The sequence below is a fragment of the Sphaeramia orbicularis genome, chromosome 17 (genome assembly GCF_902148855.1).
Source record: "Sphaeramia orbicularis chromosome 17, fSphaOr1.1, whole genome shotgun sequence".
Classification (NCBI taxonomy): Eukaryota; Metazoa; Chordata; class Actinopteri; order Kurtiformes; family Apogonidae; genus Sphaeramia; species Sphaeramia orbicularis.
Window position 1 is genome coordinate 21,136,381 of NC_043973.1, and position 6,332 is coordinate 21,142,712.

A 6,332-nucleotide genomic window follows, 5' to 3' on the forward strand; every position below is an offset into this window, starting at 1 on the left:
GTTCTATGAAAGGAGACAGAGGGAGGGAGAGAGAGATGCACAGTGAGGGAGGGGGGGAAAGGGGAGGATGCAGCGATTGGCTAGACGGCAGGGAAAGGGGTGTTGTTTGAATTAATTAATATGAGAGGAAGAGGGAGAAAGTTATGCAGATAAGGATATAGGCTGATGTGACACTGGGGTAGAGGAATGTTGAGCGAGGGAGATGTCGACGGGCGTCTGAACCCAAGAGTCACAGCGTGTGGAGAGAGATCCGAACACGGAGCGAGGATGAGTGACAGAGTGTGAGAGAGCGAGAGAGGGAGAGGGAAGTGTCTGCCGTTTTCCATGCCCTTCAAAGAGGGCATTGTCCCCGGCATCCCTCTGAGGATGCCCACATCAAAGCTGTCCCCCGGGCATCACTTGGCCGCCGCCTCCATTGATCACTTACAGTCTTTTATCCCCCCCATTAAAATATTGTCAGTTCACATCACTTTTGTCTTTCTCTGCTGAACTCTGTTTTTGTTACATAAAGATACAGTAAAAGAGTGCTTAGCAACATATGTAATGACTCACATGACAAACTAAAACTTCTTTTTCTTGTATTTAATGTTTGGATATATCCTCTGATGACACCTATTGAGACTCATTTTTCTTCTTGCAGTTATTCCATTTAATGATTCAGACTCAGACATGACTTTATGAGTCCCAAACCATACAAAACCACATGATCAAGTAATGATATGTCAGATGCAACAGATGATGATCTGCAGTAAATGACTTCATATCTTAAAATATCAGGGCGTCTATAAGGTCGCTTGAAAACATAGTTCTAGCTACATCTCCTACTCAACACTGTATTAAATATGCTCATGTTGTGTATGAAGACTAACTACTGCTGCAAATATGTGCATAAACTAGTGTCATTGTCAAATTTAGAAATGCGTGAAATTGCATCACCAAAAGTAAAAAAAAATACATAATATTTACTGTGTGACCATCATATTCATTCATTATTTTCATGTGTTGAAAATGTACAATTAAATGCATGTTCAAAATGCAGTACAAACTGCAATTATTCAGTAAATTGCCACCAAATTTTCACATCAAGATGTTCTTTTAATTCATGTGCAAAGGAAAGGCATGCAATCCCAATCTATATGAATGTATACAAAGTTGATTTTCACTGGTAACACAAAGTAGGAGCATAAATTGGAATCACCCTTGAACCAACCATCTTAACAATAAAAAAAGCATCAAACAGAACTGTTTACTGCTGCCACAAGTCAGTCCTGAAAGCAGAGTTCACACCAACAACATAAAGTACGTGTGATGAAGTGTGTGATTGTGTCTTCATGTTTCAGTCACAGCTTCTGCAGCCAGATTTGTTAAATTCAAATACTTTGATGCTCAAAAAGTGCAGTAAAGTGACTGGATGGATGTGATTCTGAGAGGCAACAAAGCAACAAACAAAGCAGACTTTAGAGACAGAAGATGAGACAAGCCGGAAAAGTTGTATGTCTTAGTTTTCAAGCCTGTATTCAGACAGTTGTTATTGTATGTTTGTATGTTTTGTTGTGTGCCGTGTGCCCCAGCCCCCTCCATGCACCCGTGCGGCACAATGGCCCAGAGATCTGAGAGCAGGCGCAGGCAGAGCGGAGCGGGAACGGCATGGGACAAACGGGCGGCTCTCTTTCATTTCTTCCCTCCCTCTATCCGTTTGTCTTTGATGTGCTTTGATTAATTTGCCTTCTGCCCACTCTTCCTTCATTTATCCACTAAGCATGGAACACTCTGCATCTCTTTCTTCCTCCGCCAACCTGTCTCTATTTCTATTATGCCTTTACCGTATCTGCACTTTTTCACTGGAGGCTTTGTTGTGCGCACACACAAGTTTGCAGTTTGCACACACCGACGTCTAAAAAAATCCTTATACATGACTTTAACCCCTGAGGCATTAGTGAATAGATAAATATTTGTGCATCTTTTTGTTCAGAAATAGTTCAGAATACTGAAGCGCACAACATATACCAAATAGGTTAGGATGCCATTAACTGATGTTTTCAATGTACCACACTTTAATGAAGAGATTATGCTCGTCATTAACCCATAAAGATCCAGTGCTACTTTTGTGACAGTTCACAAAAGATTTTTTTCTCTATATTTAACCTTTCTGAATTGATTAATCACTATTTATTGGAATATTATCTTCTGTGTTTTGATTTTTTTTTCACTGAAAACCTGGTATTTTTTCGATATTTAACTTGCTGATCATGTAGATGCTCAGATTAAAAGCTCAGATTAAAGTTGAGGGTTGTTAAATCAAAAACAGAGAAAACTGAAGAAAAAGTGACTTTTAAAGCAAAATCTGTCATTAACTGAACATAAACCAAGTGTCTTCATCCACTGTCTTTGATCCAACTCCATGGGTGTTACTGGTGAATCAACGTTGTAGAAGATGACAATATTTTCACGTTCACTACGGAGCCTCTGAATGTCCAAGTGGATCACATCTGATGACCATGAACAGATGGCAAGCTGTATTTTACCTCGTGTATTGATATGATTAGTGGATCAACAGGTATTAAACAGTTTACATCAGTAAATGGTTTTGATCAACTGTGGATGTTTGGGTCTGAGATGACATGATGAGAGGTAATTACTACTCCCTGAAAAGTAAAACATTCTTAGAACCCAACTATACCAACAAAATGCATCTAAAACTCAGGAGAAATAACTTAAAATATCTTAAAAGAGAACATTGATTAAGACACAGGTAATTTCCTGTTTGTCAGTTTTACATAGTTGTCTTGTGTTAAATGGTTATAACTTGGAGAGGGGCTGTATGTACAGTTTGTTGAAAAATTCATATTTCAACTATTGGGGCAGTACTGCAAACTGCAGCTGTGATTTAAGTTTACAATTTGGTTTTCAATAAAAATTCATGGATTAGTGATTATTTAGACTGAATCCAACTAAAAAAACCCAAAAAACTAAACTAAACAGCACATCCAAAAACTATCATTATGTAATTGTGCAAGCTGACATTGTGATTGTGGTATTACTAACAGTGCAGCTCTAAAATGGAGTTGTATTATTTATTCAGAATGAGGTGACACCTGTATAAATTACAATGTGTTTAATGGAAATTTATGGTCAGTTAACATATTTTTTAAAACTGCAGCTGTGAGAACCATGTAATCTACTTTTACTTGAAACAGCATGAACTGATGTGAGTCCATGATCGTCTATGAGGGTTTTACCATGAGCTGAACGTGCTCTTTACTGGATACAGGTTACATAAAGAAAACAGACAATGCTCAGCAAAAATCACACCACAATGAGAATCTTAACAACAATCGTGTTGAATAACACCCAGGTATTGTGTTCAGTTATGAAACCATTTCTCCTATTGTCTCAGCTAGAAAACAATTGAAATCTAGGTCAGTGGGGTACGCAAGGGAGAAGAGGTTCCCAACATTTCAACACAGACAGACACTTGAACCCCTGACAATAGTCAAGCCGAAGCAGCTCGTCTGCACAGGCCTGTATTGGGTCATTGTTAGACATGTTGTTAATTAGATCTATTATGACCTCGACCATCACATTAACTGCCATTAAATGCACATTAACCACCAACTGTTCAATGATGAAACATCCAATTTACCCAAATGAAGTGAAATACATATGATTTGTTGAAATTGAATCAGATTCATGATTTTTTTTTCTTAATGATCCTAAAAGTATATAACAATAAAAATAATATTTGAGCTTAAAAATGTATGGTTTCAAGAGTTATCAAAATTAAAGGGGGAGTTTCTGATTGTGATTCATTGTTAGGGATTAAAAATAAAGGCTGTCAATCACCCTTCTAACTCAGGATTTCATACAACTCCTTATGCTCTTTCAGGTAAAAGTACACATCTTTATTGGACCTATTCTAGATCTGATGCTGGCATTGTCTCTTCCCACCTCTGGGATGTTTTGTTTCCTCTTCCTCCAGTCAAAATGCACTTACTGAACATCCAAGCTGGTCTGTCCGTGGTTACACAAGAGACTCTTTGATGGAAAAAATAGAAATGAACAGGTCATCAATTTATAGTATAACAATTATAATGTATAGTACTATGTGAGAGAGACAGACACACACACACACACACACACACACACACACACACACACACACACACACACACACACACACACAGATAGAAAGTAGTGTATACAGTTGTACCTTTATGGCCTGGCTGTCAATGAAATGTCTCTGAAAACTGTAAAAACAAGCAAACACACTGTATTGTAACACCAGAAGACACAAGAATATGTTTAACATGCTTAGTTGCTTAAGCTGAAACTATCAGTTCAGTTTGGTCCACTGGAGACCAAAAAGACAAATAAGGAAGAAACCATTAATTGTAAGAGTGAAGGAGCGAGTGATTCAATCCACCACTTACTCACTACAAATGACTTTAAAACCCTGACATCTAGTGTCAAAATACTGAAACTACAGACAATATGTATTGGTCATTTGCATCCTCCTGCAGTGTTTTGTCCATTTGCCTTTATATTAAAGCTGATGGACTCATGCTGCAAAATTGTATGATGTGCTATTGCAACCATATGACGCTAACAAAACAGATGCTTCTGTTGTTATTGCTTCCAGCAGATTGAGGGGTTTAATGCCAAGCAATTTGTGGCTAAAGATTGGTTTAAACACTGGCGAGTTTTCTCCTGATTATTTTTGGGTGTGAGGGAAAAAAAAGTAATTGTAAGAATAATATTGTTATTTTATTTTATTTTATTTTATTTTATTAACTCATCTAAGCTTCGTTGTCCACAATTTACGAAAACCACAGCATACACAAATGCTGAGTATTTCCAGTTCATTTTTGTTGCCTTTTCATTGGTATTTGTTATAATGCAACTTAATTCTTACATGTTGAATGATGTGCTTATCCATCTTTTTTTATATTGAAAAAATATTTTTCAAAAACAAGGTATGTAACCATGACCAAATGATAAGAATTAAAAGCATGAACGCATCAACAAGAAATCTGCTTGGCTGCCTTATCATGTGCCTGTACCGGTGATGAGTAAAATTATCACATATTTATTCTGAATGTCTTACTGCCGGTTGAATATTATTAAGAAATGTACATTACATTTTTGAAGAAAGTACATTTTGAAAAGGTCGCCTCGATGCATTATGGGACAGGTTGAGTTGAAGTTTTTTTGTTGTAGACCCACAAAGATCTTGTTCTCAAATAAACCTGAATTTCAAACTGCACAAAATTAACAACATGAATGCCACAACAAACAATAAAGTGCCCTGCATAAAGCATATTTTGCTGCCCCCTTTCTCATCTACCCAGCAGCCTCACATAAATATCTGTCAATTCCGAGTCAGATAATAATTGTAGCATTTGGGAAAACAAATGTGTTCCCCTAACTTTTTATCAATGTTATTGCTTCAACTTAATTTCAAACCAATGTACAATGATGCTAAAAAATAAGGGATGAAACTTACACATTAACATGGGGTGTAAGGAAAACATAAAATACCTTGTACCTATCATTAACTTACTGTATATTTAATTCTAAATATTGTTTGGTTGTACTTCTGCAAACAAACAATCATTTCATCACACAGTAATAATGATGACATTAACCCTTAAAGACTTGGAACTATTTTTGTGGTGTTATTTTTCTCACATCTAACTTTTCCTAAGTGATTTATCATTATTAATTATAATATTATCCTCTATAATTTGCATTTTTCCAATTGAAATCAGATATTTTCCTATATGTAATTTACTGATCATGTAAATGCTCATAAAAGCTCAGAGCTAATTCAAATCTTATTATATCAAAACAGAGAAAACTGAAGAAAAAGTCACTTTTTCAACATGATGTATCATTAACGTAATTTAAAACGAAGCATCTACAGCCATGTGATTTGTCACACTACATGGGTTTTACTAGTGAGTCAATGTTGCAGAAGATGATGGTGTTCTCATGTTCACTAGGAGCCTCTTAACGTCCAAATGGATCATATGAAAAACTGAGAGGTTGCATTTGGCCTGACTTATTCACATGTATAAATAGGATTAGTGGTTCACAAGTTTTTAAACATTTTACATCAGTTGATCCTTTTGGTTTGATTGCATACCAGTTCATGTACACATACTGTGTTCTTTTCTCTCACTGACCCACTCCTGCTGCTGGTGTCTGACTGACCTGTTGGGAGATGCAACACATCTCCCCCTCCTTTCTCTGGCCAAGCCATTAGCCATGAATTATGGTGCTGCTACCATCACAGCCAATTGTCTGGATGAAAAGCAGGCTCAGCCTCACTT